The 17,246-nt window shown below is 48.3% G+C and overlaps 1 protein-coding gene across 2 annotated transcripts in view; it reads left to right on the forward strand.

Annotated features, from left to right (window-relative positions):
- Positions 1 to 17,246, forward strand: part of MAP2K7 (mitogen-activated protein kinase kinase 7) — an 849,076-nt gene that overhangs the window by 792,944 nt on the left and 38,886 nt on the right. The window lies entirely within an intron of this gene.

The raw sequence follows: 17,246 nt of genomic DNA on the forward strand, positions 1-17,246 counted from the left end.
AAGCATCACCATATTACATATTTAACCACATGCAAGTCGCATCTATCCTCAGCCTATTGGCCCAATGGCAGACAAAAGTACAAGCCTGGGTCGAAGCTGCAGATATATGTAATTTCGACTTAATTTCTCGGCACCAACATGCAAAAAGGAAATTTGAAGCTTGGGCTTGGATAGTCAATATAGAAAAGCGAAATCAAATGGATTCAACAAGCTCGCTGGGCTATATGCAAAAAAAAATAAATGACCAGGCCTCTTATCTGACCCAATGCTACACTAGCCATTATCGCGAGCAATTTCTGAGATTTCGCCTTAATATTTTAAAATCTAAGGAAATCTTATGGCGTTGTAAAGATCCATCTACAGCTGACAATTACTGCCGATTCTGCTTTGTCTGTGTAGAATCCTTGAAACATCTAATTTTGGATTGTCAAGCAACTAACGACTTGCGTTCCTTATATCTTGGACAGTTTGCGCCTCTAGATGATGATATGGAGGCGTGGTGGCGCCTGGTCTCCTCTGGCAATAACGTCAAACACGTCTGTGGAATTGTGAACTATTTGAATGCGTTATCGAAATTTCCTTTTTAAAAGCTGTCGCCAACCCTATTTTTTGAAGGATTAATGACCCTGAATAGTGTGTCCCTAACTACTTAATGCATGGATGTCTAGGGCATATGAGCCTAAGGCTGCATCATTCACAATGGTGGATGGTTGCGTGGAATGAAATACCTTGACTTTATGGAGCGGATTGAAGCTCAGAGATACGGAGTTATGGAGTCATGGAGTTTTTCCTTTTATCTCTTGAAACAAACGTTTTTTTCTGTTTTGTACAAAAGAAACTGTAGTTTTTTCAATAAAAAAAGTTATTTTCTACCTCATGTTCCACTCCTCAAAGATGGAAGTAATCTTGTCTTAACACTAACCCCCACTCTTCCCTCTCTCTTCCCCCTGAGCCCCCTGACCCATGGCTTTAAACCTTTGGGTTTCTCTTTGGCTGTGACCTGAAACTCTTCCAGTTCTTCACTCCAGAAATATATGCCTGCACCTCACACACTACTGAGCCATCCCTACTCTTGTGCTCAGCAAAGTGGACTACTTTGCTACCTTACGTATTGGTCTACACCCGTACTCTTTTACTCCTCACAATGAAGTCCTCAACTTTGCGACTTGCACCCTTTTCACCCTGCACATATCCTCCTCATCTACCTGCTGTCACAATGCAGGATGGCTCTCCATACAGAATTGCTTTATTTAAATTCCTGCAACTCTTCTACAAATAAATCCAGTCTCTTCTACCCCCATCCCTCCCGCTTTAGCCCTTGAACTGCATCTCACAGTACTCCCCATCTCTCCTCTGGTAGTCATTTTACAACCTATCGAACCCTGTCTCTCTTGTGCCACCTCCTGCTTTCACTCCCTTTCCTTTATTTCCCACTCCACTGCTTCCTAAATACCCCCACTGTCTTCACCTTGGCCATCAATGCCATCTCTTCATTAGAACTCTTCAAAATGTAGCTCGATCTCTACCGGTTAGCGATGGGAGCCCTCCCAAATGCTTCCACCCTCCTAGTTAATATATCCACCTGTTAAGGCAGTTTCTGTACCATGCTCTGACAATGCCACAACCTCTAACCATAGGGGAATGGCTAACACCTCACTAGAAATGGAAGCCTAACCTTTCTCCGTGTAGGTAACATGGTCATAGTGACCAGGCTTAACTCGTAGGGGTAGTAGGTCGATACAAAGGTACAATTAGCCCACACGCAACTCCAGAAAATACACTACTTTGATATGCAGAAAAATATATCTTTTAATAGTAACACATATAAAACTGTCAAATAAGTACTTTGGAGGTTAATACACAGCATTAAAAATAGTACCATATTATAAAAACAGTAAAGTCTATACAAGGACTCTCCTAACCCCAATGTCTATATGTGGGTCCTTTACCAATGGTAAGCAGCCAAGATAAAACATGAGGTGGGGAAAACCAGGAAAACCATCAAAGTTAGCGAGCAAATAATTCCCATATGAGACTGCACCTTCAAGTACAGTGTCCTATAGACTCGACCCATCCCAAGCCAGTTTAATGTGTAAGGTCCTAGACCTAGCGTTCAACACCTAACACATATATGTAGGCTATGGAACAGAAGCAAAAAACTATTTTAGCCACAAGATAAAGTTTATAAATCTCTAAGGCCTAAACCACTCCATATTCATTTGAAGTACTGAGGGCATTATACAAGTATGAATATATAGGCACTTATAATAATGTATTGTAGGCAGAGCGAGCGAGAGAGAGAATGAAATCGAAAACCCTAGCCAAAGACTCCCAAGATCTAGCAAAACATTTTAGCAACAGTTACCATATTCAGACATTACAAGGGAATACAATGGTACACTTTAGTAACAGGGAAGAAATGCACATGTAAAATTAAAAAATCAAGATGGGTAACTCAAACCAGCGTTGCTCTTAACTTATGACTGCATCTACGGTGCCATTGTCTACTTTGCAAGCCATTTCTGCTCTAAGTGGCACTCTGTTCTTAAATTGATACTATAAATAATAATAAAAATACAATAGACATGAGCAAACTAGGCTATTGCAACTCCCTAAAAGTGGGTCTGCCCAGATACCTTCTGAAACATATTTGACGAGTGCAAAATAGGGCAGCTAGGATAAATTATGCCATTCAGAAGTATGACTACATTTGAAAAGCCCTGAATGCTCTTAAGTGGCTATTATTGTAAAATAGAATCACACTAAAACAATGCAATACATGTAAAAGTGTGAGCTGACCACCTAACTAAACAATTCTTACACTACCAACCAGCAGAACACAACCTACTCTGAGAAATATAATTCACCAATATTCTGAACAAAACAGCCTACACAAAAGATTCCCAATCTCACAAGGGTCAGCACTTTGGAACAGAATCACACCAGCACTTAAACTAGAACATAGTTCATTATTATCAATATAGCTTTTGAAACACATTGCATTACAAGCACCCAGCAAGGTTCCTAGTAATTTATGAAATGTCATGTTTGTTCTTGTATTTGTTTTATTCTACCCCAGAGTACCCCTGTTACCTTTTGAATTGTTTAACTACTGATCTGTGAGATATTGACCAATCTGTAATTTGATTATATTTGTATTGTGTACTTGTCCCACCCCTATGAGTACTTGATTGCGAGCACCATAATGCAAATCTCCTTTATGTGTGGCACTTTAATCATTTAAGTCACAATATATAAATAAATAGTTGTGGGATTTTGTCTCGGCTTGTGTGTGACCAAAGCCTTCTGCGTGGCAGGTTTTGGGGAAGAAAGCACAGGCCATAGGCTGACCCGTGCAATGGCACTTCCTCTCTCGCTCTTTGACTCCAAACGGCAGTCCTCCTTCGCATGGTCGGTGAACAGCACTAGCCAGCTTGGCAGGTGCTTTTATTTTTCTCTGTTGCTTTGGACATTTTTTCCCCCTCCCAGTTTCGTTACGGGGAGTGAATTTACCTTATTATAAGATCAAGTATTGATTCAGCACTTTATGCCAGGTTCTTCACTCTCTTGCTTCGAAGCACCCAATTTTATGGTACTATTTTCTAAAGTTTAAAGGAAGACAAGCTTAGCCTGGCCTAGTGGTATTTGAACTTAGAATGTTTAGGCTTGCCCTTTGTCATAGGCTTAACCTGTGAAGTGACCACCCAGTAAATGCAGCCCTCTAATCATTCATTCCATACTCAATATGCTTGTGCTAGAGGCCCTGGCTGCTTTTACACGTTTTTAAGGCAGTCTTTTATTTTTGGGAATTTTGTTGGTTCTTTGTAATGTCCCTTTAACTTTTTCCCTTCTCTTTTGTGGATCACTGACCTATTTTTGGTGACCGAAGGGACTGCAGAAGAAATCCCTGTCACTGCGACCCCTTCTGACTCCTTAAGACTATATTGTCCCTGGTTGCCCATAAGGCTTTTAGGCACAGGGTTAATACCTAATCACCCCATTTATATCCTATAGTGATTATATCACCCTACATTGGTTTTAGGTTGTAGGCTGGTCACAGCTGTTACTCTTGCGTCCAGTCCTCTTTCCGCCGTACTGCATGAGCGTCCTTTCCGAGGGACGGGAGACAGAACCTTTTTCACCAGAAATAAACCTTCATCCCCTTTAAATTTTGAGGCATGTGAGGGTGCTTCCCTGGGAGCATGCAGTACCCTGCCTCCGCCTACCGGCACCACACATCAGTCACTTTTTCTGCGTCGATGGGAACGGGCCGATTTCACCAGCGCTCCTGGCTTTGGCTTCGGCTATGTAATACCATGCGCTCTTCCCCGGATTTTTCTTCTATTTTCTTTGTCTTTTTTTTGTCATTCAGGTACTTGGTCCTCCGGCATCACTATCCTCACCGGCGCATGTCGATTTTAGCAGTCTTCAGCAGGTGTCCAGCCCCCCCCCCCCCCCACACTCTTTGCCTCTGCTGCCTTGGCCCTGACTATAGCTGGGAAGGTTGTACCGTGTGCGACTCATTGACTCCACGAGCACTGAAGAAAAGGCTAGCTAGGTGAAGGGAGCTCCTCGAAAGGTTGCCTCCAGAGGACTTGAAGGATTTTGTCAAGGTAGGGTCGCTATTTTCCATCGCACCCTGTAAGGGCAACTCCTTCCTGAGAAAATACCCGAGCGGGAGGAACCTCTCAGGTTTTCTCACCGGCACGTGTACCGAGGCTAGCCCAACTACCGGCCTCACGGCCAAGGGGGTCATCCGAGCCTTCCGGAAGCAATGCTGAGGGACCGCAAGGTTCTTTTACCAGGTGTTCCCCCCCAAGGGGCAACGCCCTTATACCGGCCTTATGTCAGAGGGGGCGCCTGCACGCAGCACTAGCGGCAACTGCCGAAGGCAATACGCCTCATGCTCCATCATGAAGAGTCTTGGAGGAGGCCGGACCCAGGGAGCCAAACGCCCCAACTTTGGCACGTGGCACACAGCTCGACAAGATGGCCGCTATGCCAGACAACATGGCTGCTCATCAGATGCCACTCCTGGGAACTGAGCAGGCGGGAAAACGAGTTTCAACCAGGTACATGGCCTGTACTTTATCCATCAGCAGTGCAGTGCAGGTTGCCCCTGCAAACTAGATAGAGGGCGCTCTGGCCCCAGCAACCCCCACCCACTACGTCAATATCTCCTGCAGCCTCTGAAGACAGGTTCTTCGAAAGGTTCCTGGCGCTGATGCAAACCCTACATATGGGGGCCATCCTGCAGGATGCAGTCAGGGACCTGTTCCCTCCGCTCGCGCCTATAGTCATTCCTCCCATGGCTCCGGCACCACAGGCCCCAGCACAGCCTCTGCTGCCCTTGCTGGCTCCTTCAATTCTGGCTCCCCTGCCTCTCACAGTTCAGGCGGCTCCACAACAGCCTCCGCAGCAGCTTCCGGCTCGGGTCCCCACACTGCAGCCCACGGCTCCCAGCACTCCTCCATCTGCTCCAGACCAGCTGGACATTCTGGTGGGAACAGACGAGGAGGAGGACCCTGACACGCCGTCGTCAGTGAAGGCCTTCCACGACAGGCTTGCAAATTTGGCAGAATATTCGAGCCTTCCTGAACCAGAGGTCGAGCAGCACGAGGAGAGGGTCTTGGCAGAAGTCAAAGCATGTCTAGGAGAAGTAAAGCTGGTAGCGTAGGACATCATGGAGTCCACTGTGGCCTACATTGATGCCTCTGGCCGGGCCATCTACATTGCCACAGACATTAGGACGGCCTGGCTTCAGGCTGCTAAATTTAATTCCAACGTTCAGGAACGCATATTGGACCTTCCGTTCGAGGGTAGTGACTTCTTTAACTCTACCACCGATGAGTAATTTGATAAAGAACAGCTTGCAAACTGCGAAGTCTTTATTCTAACGAAGGCCACGCCCCAGGTATACACCCAGTCGCATCAACACTCCGACAGGGCGGCGGTCGTTCAGCGTGTACCAGAGTTTCCAGGAACGGAGGTCAAGGCAGCCTGACTGCTCGCTAAGTCAGCACCAGCGCAAACAACAAACGGGGGGATGGGAGGGGCTAGGGCTTCTTCCAGTCCCCCTCCTCAGCAGCAGCCTCAGAAGGAAAAAAAGCATGACTCATCCCTTCGGATCCGCGTGTCTCCGATGGGGGACAGGCTTGCCTCTCACACACATTTTTGATGCCAGAACTTTGCGGACCCCTGGATCCTCTCTATAGTATCCTCGGGGTACCACCTACCGTTGTCTCCCTCTCCTCCTTCCTCCACTCCACTCCCACAGATTAGGACGGCAACTCTGTTGGCAGAGATCCGGTCGCTCGTCGAGAGCCAGGCAGTGGAAGAAGTCCCAGCCTCCCAGAGGATTGGGCTTCTATTCCAGGATTTTCGCCATACAAAAGAACTAGGAGGCTGGCCTTAGAGTTGTGTGGGACCTAGCCACCCTCAACATCTCCCTCTCTCTTCAGAAATTCAAGATGGTTACGCCAGCATGCATTGCAGAGACACTAGACCAGGGAGACTGGATGTGCTCCCTGGATCTGAAGGTCACCTATCTGCACGTCCCTATTTGGCAGCCACATCGCTCCTTCTTTGCCTTCAGGATCAGGGGCTGCAATTTCAAGTACAAGGTGATACTCTTTGGCCTCAACTCAGCCCCAGGGTATTTACCAGACTCATGAATGCAGTGGCAGGGCCCATGGCCACCATGTCTACCCGTACCTGGACGACTGGTTTGTCTGGGCAAGTTACCCACACTTCCTCCGCACTTATGAGCACACTCCACGACCTGGGGTTTACCATCAACCTCAAGAAGTTTCTTCTGCAGCCCACGCAGAGCCTCACCTTCCTGGGCCTCATCTGTGATACGAGCTCCGAGAAGGTCTTTCCCTCGGAGGACAAGATTACGGCCATCAAGAGGGCCACTACGCACTTCCTTACCAGAATAGTGACCTTGGCCTGGTGGTACCAACACTTACTGGGTATCATGGCAGCAGTCCTCCTGGCTGTGCCACGCACGAGATTCGGGATGAGGAGATTACAGCTGCACTTGGCAGCCTCATGGAATCGGGAGAAGGGCTCCCAAGCGGAGCTGGTCAGCATGCCACCTTCTCTCCACTTGGACCTCACATGGTGGTCCAGGGACTGCAATCTGCGGACGGGCAAGCCCTTCCGGCAGCCGCCCCCGCCAGTCACCATCACTACGGCCTCCTCCCTAAAAGGTGGGGAGCCTCTCCGGACAGCCACAACGTCCATGGAGTCTGGACCCGGCAGGAGTCACACAACTGGCTGGAACTTGGGGCCATCTGGCTAACTCGGAGCTTTCCTTCTGCTCATTGGGGGCAAGACCGTCCTTATCCAGACCGACAACTCCACCAGCATGTACTATGTCAACAAACGGGGGCGGGTGGAGACCAGGTCCCCACGGCTGTGGAGCCTAGCGGTCAGCATGTGGGAATGGGCCCTGGAGAACATCTACCTCACGTCCATCCACCTCCCGGGGGAGGCAAACTTGGAAGCAGACAGGCTCAGCAGACTGGGATTGGACAATTAGGAATGGCAATTGAACAACCAGGTGCTGCTGGAGATCTTCAGCAGATGGGGGCACCCTCAGGTGGATCTGTTTGCCTTCTGGACAGGGGCAGGGCCCCCTGGGCGACGCAATACAGATAGGGTGGGACGGCATGACAGCCTATGCCTTTCCTCCCACACCCCTGGTCCACAGGGTAATCCGCAAGATAAAAGAAGCTTGTTACGTCAGCATCATTCTGATAGCTCCATGGTGGCCGGCAAGACTGTGGTTCTCCGAACTGCTCAGCCTCACGGACAGACCACCCATTCACCTTCTGCTGGGTTTAGCCCATCTCGTGTCCCAGCAGGGACGCGGGATCATACACCCCACCCCACAGATGTTAGCCCTCGCAGTGTGGTTCCTGAGCAGAGCACCCTCAGGCACCTGAGCCTATCGCAAGCTAACTTGGAGGTCATTCAGGGCACCTGGAGCAAGGCTACCAGGAGCAAATACCGGAGTAAATGGACCAGTTTCTGTCATTGGGCGGACTCTAAGAAGATCGATTTCCCCCCCCCCCCCCCTTAGGTGCACGCTGGATGATGTACTCTCCTTTTCGGCACACCTCGCACACTCAGGCGTGCAGGTGGACACATGTTGCTCCTTTTTGGCAGCCATAGGGGGCTTACAGAAATTCAGAGGAGGAGGTCTTCTCTTCAAACACGATAGTTGAGAAACATCTGGCGGGCTTGTCCAGGCTCTACCTGTCCATCACGAAGCCACACCCCGTGTGGGTCCTCAATGTGGTGTTGGGCACCTTGGCGCACAAACCCTTCGAGCCAATGGTGTCCCCCTGACCTCAGGCTGGTCACCTTTAAGACAGCTTTGTTAGTGGGACTCACGTCTGCTCGCAGAGTCCACGAGAGCCAGGCTCTCGTGGCCTCAGAACCCTATACCACCTTCCACAGGGATAAGGTGGTCCTGCGGACTCACCCGGCGTTCCTACCAAAGGTACACTCCGCTTTGCAGCTAAATGAGGAAATAGTCTTACCTATGGTTTTCGCTGACACCAAGGACGAGGCTAAGAAAGTCTTGCACTGTCTGGATGACAGGCGTGCTCTGAAACACTATCTGGACAGGACCAAGGGGCTGAGGTGTGGCGCCAGTGGGCAGAGTCGGGGTAACGCATGCTCCCAGGGCCGCACCCCTGCGCGCCTTTAAATTTAAAGGAGATTGTTTTTTTCTGGTGAAAAAGGTTCCCTCTCCTCTCCCTAGGATGGGAAGCCCATGCAGTCTGGAGGAAAGGGAATGTCACTGCAGTGAGTAATGTATAATTACTTGGTTTATGCGTCACCAGGAGAAAAGCCCATTTACCCCATTGTTGGCTCACTGTAGCTCTTTGGTAGCCATTGAGGTATCAATGTGTTTGTGTAACATTACACTCAGTCATTTTGTTTACGGGCTTACTTTGTTCTGGCGAATGACACAGAACCTAAAAATGGTGTTGTGCAGATGCGGGCTCTTTGTGAGCCCACCCATGCACCCGCTACAGTGGTTTGAACTGCTGTATTCCAATTCCTGGTCCAGGACAAGCTCTATCACATCCTGTAGTCTGGGTTAGTGGCATATTTAGTGACCAATCTGATTGGCTGGCTACCTAAATTTTTGATTGGTTAGCTGGCTTAATCCAGCCCCTGTATGTGTGACCGTTTTCCTGACATTGCTGCATTTTTAGGACCAGATCTGGCTATACCGGATGGAGTCTGGGTCTTGCAGTGATCTCCGGTTGGGATTTTCGGCTGCTGGTTGCCCTCCTTGGGCCTTCTATTATCCTACTGTCTCTCCTCATGTGCACCATCTTCCTACTTTACTGTGGTAGTCATCTTGTTGTAGTATGGTTCGACGTCATCTCCAGGAACTGTGTTGTGACCCCAACACTCCTACCTCATTTGTCATCCATAGTCAACCCCACAGTAATCATCGTTGGCCGTTTCTGTCAGTGTGTGCCCTTCTTTATTGTTGAGTTAGCCTGCACTTCCATGGTCTCCTGGCTTTTCAGAGTCGTCTTCAATGCTTCTTTTGCTTTTGGCTTGAGTGTCCCACTCCTAGGAAGGGCACTAGCTCTTCTTCTCTGCCTTCTGGGTGGTCGTTTGTGCAGGATCAAGTCTCTGGCAGTTCATATCCTGTTCCCTGCACTTGAAAAATAAGTTTTGATCTTACCTGATTTTCACCTTCCTGGCACTGGCTCTTCCGGGACCAACACAGGTAAATACCTATGGGCCCTAGGGTGGCAGGGTATTCACAATACTCTCATGCAAATGTCGATGCCTGATTTCAATGTAACTTTTACAAGTCACACTGTATCTATTGTTTCTTGAACTGTGATGACTTGGTGCTCTCAGACTACATGTATCTTTTTGGTTACCTCTGGCTGTATTTTAGAAATGTTTCCCCTGGAGGGATTTCATGGACTGTGAGGGGCACATTTGTATTTTCCAAATATTATATCCAAGTGGTCTAGAAATGCTATGGCTTTGTTGGTGTCGGCCTTAGGATCCTGTATAGATGATTTTAACAGTGTTTAATGTCTGATTGCCTTCTCTTCCCACCCCTTGTCTCTACATGTCATGTACATAGACCTACAATATTGTATAGGAGAGTGTCTTTTTATTACATTACTGTTATTCATATTATTTTTCTCCTATGCGTTGTCTACTCAAGTACTTATTTTCATTGTGGTGTATTTTCTATGGGAAGTGTGGTGCAGACCAATTGTCCCTTTTGTGTCGGTCCCCCTTGCTTTCCCTTGAGTTAAGCCTCACTTCTGTCGCGTTAACTACCTTAAAAAAAAGGTAACCTTCCCTTTCCTGAATAGCTGGAAGGATTTGGTCGATTTAATGTTCAAGGGCAGGGTATTCCAAAGTTGAGAGGCGAGGACCTTGAAAGTAGAACCGTTAGCTCTTTTAGAAGTAAATCTGGGCACAGTGAGGCAAAGAATGTTGGAGGATCTAGTGGTTCTGATTGCCTCTTTCATGGTGAATTTGGTAGTGAGGTAGGGGGGGCTAGGTGGTTGAGGGCTTTGTAGGCGAGGCAGAGAGTTTTTAAGTCAATTTTTTGTTTAAAGGAGAGCCATTTGCAAGATATTCTAGTGGCAGATATGTGTTCCCGTCTAGGAATGTTTGGTGCTGCTCGTAGCGCATTGTTTTTGAGAGCCTGAAGCTTATTGATTATAGATTGATTGGCACCTAGGTAGAGGCTATTGCAATAGTCTAGTTTAGATTGTATAAGAGCCCTAGCCAACGTGAGGCAGCTATTGGTGGATAGAAACGGTCTGCAAACTCTAATTAGTTTCCCTGTGTAGGCAGTCGCTGAGGCAGTCGAGTTAACTTGTTTGGAGAGGTTAGTGTTGGCATTGAGATAGAAGCCGAGGGTTTTCACATTTTTGGCGACGGGGATAGTGTTGCCGTCGATGATGATGATGTTAACCTAGGTGTCTCAGAATCAGATCATGCCGTACCTAAAGCTAGGGAGACATCTTACCTTCTTGCTGTATTTAATAGCAGACAGATCTGAAGGATGGTGTGTGCAGTTGAATAGAAAACATTCCCATGAGGATAGTCAGTGTCTAGGCAGAAATATGGGGAGTGACCCACACCCACTCTGGCACTGTTTAATGTTAACTGAAAATGCACAGATCTCCTGGTATGGTGTGACCCTGGGTGGGACCTTCATTTTAATGTATTTCTGATGTGCATGCTCCATTGGTTCATTGAGACCATACAACAGTTTGTGGCATTGTGCTTTGCTGTGCTTTTTCTATGGATTTGGCCCCTCTCACTGATGTATTTTGCACAAAGAAACTTTCAACAATTGTCTGGGTTTTGATGAACTGTTCCTTTGTCTAATGTATCACAACTATGTAGCATTCAAGGTTAAAATGTACTCCCCTCAGAATTACAATTAGCCTGCACCCTGTCACGCCTTTTTGAGCCTGACTCTCCTATTGCTTTCTCTGAGACCCCTCCCATGGCACCACAACAGCAGCTGCCACCTGCACACAGTGCAGATTCGGGTGCACAATAGCTGCTTGTTCTAAAATGTATGGCCGCCCGACTCATTACTGTAGAGATGACTTCTTATGTTCACACAGGCGAAACACCCAGTGTCCACTGCTACTTTGGTAACTAGTGATTACTACCATTTTTCTATGCTAATAATATGCTAAAACATGGTAGTAACGACTGTTAGGCCACGACATATGTAATACAATGCACTGTATTACCAGTGTATACGTCTGTGATCGGTTACCATGGCAACCTATAACAAATGCATTTTAATTCCACTACAATTCGTGTGGCACCTGGGTGATGCCTTATAATTCTTTCATTTAGGCCCAGGACCATAGATAGACCTCTTGTCATGGTCTCTTCGGAGCCTGCCACATTGGCAGTTCCAAAATGGCCGCCGCTATAAAGATGGGAAAATCTGAATGTCCCTTCCCGCCTGATGGGTTCCCCAACCGGAAGCAACCCTCCCGACAGAATTACTATTGACTAGCCGAGATTGCACCCGGTCCCACCGCTCCCAGCGGAAGCTCACATCACAAAAGACATCCAGCCATCCACCCATACAATCCCGCAATGGCACAAGCCCTAGCCAACACAAGCAACGACAACCAAGACCGAGCTTGAGACAACTATATGGACCAAATCGGTTGACGTCCCTGCAAGCCATGGTGCAGGTCGTTGGAGACTTCATGTTGACATAGCTGCGTTATATATCAATCCGCACGTGTCATGATGCCCGCTCCCGGGGAGCCGGTTCAAGCCCTGCGCCCCCGAAAGCGGACATCCAGTCCCCAAGGAAGGACCCAGCAACCCCATATAGGGGCCCTTTGGACAGTGTCCTGGCGCCTAGGGCGCCAGGCTCATAAAAGACATCAGTCCTGGCGCCGTAGGCGCCAGGCTCATTATGGATGTGCTTGGGTGTACTTACCTGATGCAGACCATGCTGCAGGATCCCGGCCTCCTTGAGGCCTGAAAGGAACTACTTTATCTGTGGGACTAATTTACCATCCGGGCGTGGTCGGGGAAGGATACATACCTGATTGGAGGAAGGATACATACCTGGAACTTCTTCCAAGGCTATTTAAACCCCACCCGAACAGCCACACGTGTTTCGCGTTGTTCTGCATCTAGCAGCTGGACGCTCACCGTGTCTGCTCCTGCATCCTGACTTCTGCCACGCCTGCCAGCATCCTGGATCACCTACAAAGGAAGAGAAGAAGAGAACAGAAGAAGGAAAAGTCCTTACCTGCTAAATCTGCATCCCGGAGACATCTCGGCGACAATCCTGAAAAGGAAGACTTTTATTTAAAAGCTCATCGCGTCCATCGCTGCAGCGCCGCATTCCACTCACCTTTACAGGGCGCCTCCATGTTCAGCAGCGATCATCCGGATTCGCAGTCACGCCCCAGCGCCTAGGGAGAAAAAGACCAGAACAAAAGGTGAGAGAGAGAAGGGAATAAGGAAAGCTAAATCTCCATGTTAAGACTTACCTGTTGATTCATTCCCTCTTCATTTCGGGTCCGCGCCACATCCTGGCATTTCCGGACCCCGGCCCCTAAAGGGAAAAAGAGACATCAGCGTTAATGAGCGAATGAAAAGACATTACCAAAAAACGCTCATTAAAGACTTACCTGATTTCTACAAGGATTTCACCTCTCATCTCGGGTCGGTGCCTGTTCCCCGGCATTCCGTACCCCGGCCCCTATGAGGAAAAATACAATAGCATTAGTACATTAATGCATGGACACAAGGGGAACCGCTTATCAAAAAACTTACCTGGAAGCCAAGCAAGTTTGGTTCTCACCAATCTGAAAATCCAGTGAAGTAACTGGATACCAACACGCCCCGGCATCAGAAGCAGGATGGAGAGCTCGTCCTTCCAGACCCTAAGAAGGATACTTCTGCGAGCCAGACAAGCCAGATTTGGGGGCCCTGGTCCAGTCCATCTTCCGAACCCTGCGCATCACCTTAGAAGAGGTCACAGCAGCGCGAACCAGGCCAGCGCCTCCGTGGGAGTCAGGTGAGCGTTACAGCACGAAGAACATACGCGTACAGTTCTATGAGCTAGATGACAGCGACACACACAATGACTGCATGTTTGTTATTTTCCATATAGGCTCGCTACCACACCGCAGGAACGCAAGAAGAGCTTGTGTATATGCTTGCAGATGCTACCCGCTATTAACTCTATGGATGGACAGGAGCACTCAAGGGACCTGACCACCCACAACATGCTTTTAACCTATGAACAACTATATTGAAAGTTTAACCAGAGTTGAAGTAGGCCTCAGACAAATCCTGCACACTCGAATCGTCTCACAGAGATCCTGAAGCAGAATAGCCCTGGCAGGGACTGCCAACGTTAAGGCCACGATGTTGCAAGCGACATTCCTCATTCATTGTTCCACGATGAGCCCAGCTACAGAAGAGAATTTGTAGCTGGGTGTTGGTTGTCGTTACTTGTGTTGGCTAGGGCTCGTGCCATCGCGGGATTGTATGGGTGGACGCTTGATGTCTTTTGTGATGTGAGCTTCCGCTGGGAGTGGTGGGACCGGGTGCAATCTCGGATAGTCAATAGTTATTCTGTCGGGAGTGCTTCTTTCGGTTGGGGGCCCCGTCGGAGGGAAGGGACATTCAGATTTTCCCTCTTCATAGCGGTGGCCATTTTGGAACTGCCAAAGTGGCAGGCTCCGAAGCGACTATGACAAGGGGTCTACCCTTGGTGTCTGGTGGTCCTGGGCATAAATGAAAGAATTATAAGGCATAACCCAGGTGCCACACGAATTGTAGGGGAATTCAAATGTCTTCGTTATTGGTTACCATGGTAGCCAACCACAGACGTATACACTGGTATTACAGTGCATTGTATTACATATGTCGGGGTCTAACAGTCATAACTCACTTTGTACTCTGAAAAATCAACCATGGTAAATATATACAGTTCTAAACTGGTACCACTAATGTTATCAGATCTCATTAAAGTGCATACGATCAGAATGACACACAGATCAAAATAAAGAGGAAACCAGCAGTAGAGAGAGGAAGTAAAGCAAGATGGTTGAACAATTGGCAGAGTGCTGGCCCCGTACCACTAGACACAGTTCTGTGTGGAGATCCCCCACCTGGGCAACCTGTAAAGCTAAGATGTATCACAAGCCCAGTCCATATATTGTTCCCACTAGACTTTCCAATAGTTCTGCAACCCCAAAGTACCTTGGCGGCGTTGCGTTCCTCGTCAGGGAATCGACGGCCCTTCTGGAGTGTTCTCCCTTTCAGGCAGGAGTCACGGGTCGTCGAACGTCTGACGGAGAACAGGTTGAGCTACGACGTTGAAGTGGCCGCGTCGTTCCTAGCGGTGCTCGTTGACGGGGAAGCATAAACGTCCTGCAAGGAAGAGGCGTGCAGGGCACCTCGGTGTCGATAGTTCTGGACCGCAAAGAGTTTGAAGAACTGTGGCCCAGCAAGGGTGTTGAGTCGTCAGCGTCTTGTGGTCCTTGGGTGGTGGGAAACCCACCAGCGGATGCTCCTCGGCGTGTCGCCGGTCAGGCCTTCTCCAGCAGGATACAGCGGCGACAATGTGGATGAGAGAATCCTTGGATCAATTAAGTTCTTAGGCAAAACCGGAGCACGGCGGCTCCAGTCAGCGACGGCGGTCGTCGACAGTGGCGGACAACAGTCCAGGCGCTTCTCCTGGGAGTTCCGCAGCAGTCCCCGTATCGGGTCGGCAGCCTGTTGAAGGTCTGTCTACCAGGGAGCTTTGGCAAAGGTCTGTTGGTGCATGATGGTCCCTCGTAGCTTGGGAAGAGGGCGCCTTACCAGGTCCTCTCTGGATCAGTCCTTGTAGACACAGCAGCTTTCAGATTGTGAAGGAGAGCAACAGCAATTCTTCTCGTCCAGCAGGGCTTCAAGGTCAAGCTTCAGTTACTCCAGTTACTCGTCGTAGTGGACTTCAGCTTCTGAACACTATTCCTAGCAGTGAGAGGTCCCCAGATATACTCTTGATCTCCCATTCATTCCGCTGGGTCATACTCAAGCATCCAATCACAACTAAGGGCATTCATGCAGGTAGGCAGCCAATCAGGCACACAGTGCATTTAGGCTATTCACTTCTCTCCAGTCACTCACAGCAAGTTATGTAGATTAGGACAAGTACCAAGCCATTAAACACTCCACACTGCATTCATACCGGTTTCAGGCAGTGTTGTCTCAGTCATTGTGTCAACCACTAGATACTAGACACCCACAACACAGAATGTGTATTTGTCACATACTACATTCACCCACAGGCGTACCCACAACAAACTGTCGTTGAGAAGGCTCCAGCCAGTCTGGTCAGCACACTACCATATATGGAACTTCCACCCACCCAACAGCCAGTCAGGGGGAAGGGACAGAGTCCGGGCTTCCCCGGACTTCGTGAAGATCAAGGTAACAGGCGATGGAAGGAAAGACGCCATGGGGGCCATTTTGTCTCCATCAGGAATCTACCGATTCCAATGACAGGGCCTGGGCATCCCAACATGGAGGATGCTCAGGGCACCAGTCAATTCAGCACGGAGCTGCCATCAGCCCGTACCCTGCTCTGTGGGTCACACATAGGTGCCCAAAAACATACACTATGGGGCACAGGGATGCACCCCTACCCATGGGTGCCATAAGGGTATCCCATGGGTCTGTTCACCAAACCAAAAAAGAGCTGCACCGCCAGGAGTCCCACATGAACTCCTGCGTGGAAAACACGACAGAACACACAATAAAAAGCAGTAAAGGACAAGGATATGGAGGCCCTGTCCCTCCGATGTATTTCCAGCATCACAACGGCACAATCCGATTCTGGGACACCTGGGTTATACATATTTCTCAGAGCCCATTAATTAATTCTCATGGTCCTCCCTCTCAGATTGAACCCACACATTTGGACTTTTGATGTCCCACATGGACCCCCGACTTGTTCTGGACGTCCCGTGTTTTTCCTCCGTGGCCTCAATAATTCTGACACGGTAAGACTTGTCTCCTTTCAGAGACAGGTTCTATCTATTTACACATTCATTGTGAAATGATTCAATAGTAACTGTCTCACCATGGAACCATATTCTCCTTCCTGAAATGTACCCCTGCCTTATTTTTCTGACAGAGCACTCAGGATACTCTGACTCTACAGTTCTCCCATCCTGATGAAGGCCCTTACAAGAAAGGCTCATAATCTAGCCCCCTAAGTCCGAGACACGTTTGTGTTTACTACATGACTTCAAGTATGTGTCTAAATACATATTATTGTGCAGTGCAGCACTATGTATTGTTTTGTGTGTGTGTGTATATATATATATATCATCTGACCCCTGTCCGTTCTGTTCTGACAGTAGGATATGTATGTTTTTCCTGTTAAATCACAATCCAAGGAGGTCACCTTGGGGTTAAACCACTTGTATCATTTTTATTCTATGCTTGTTGTTATCGAGTGTCCTGTGTTTTGTCTCCTGTAGATGCATGTCACTTTGTGACTTATATTAACATCATTGACTGAGTTGAGAATTTTGTACCAATGTGATAATTAACCACAGGGAGTGGATGGTTTGGTTCCTATGACCCTGTTCATGTGTGTTTGATTCATTATTAACCCTGCTGAGTAGAATGGGGTCGTAACCAGGGTTCCTTCTATTTCCCCCTCATATCTACTT

This window comes from Ambystoma mexicanum, chromosome 3q, assembly GCF_040938575.1.
Source record: "Ambystoma mexicanum isolate Mex_15411 chromosome 3q, UKY_AmexF1_1, whole genome shotgun sequence".
NCBI classification, from domain to species: Eukaryota; Metazoa; Chordata; class Amphibia; order Caudata; family Ambystomatidae; genus Ambystoma; species Ambystoma mexicanum.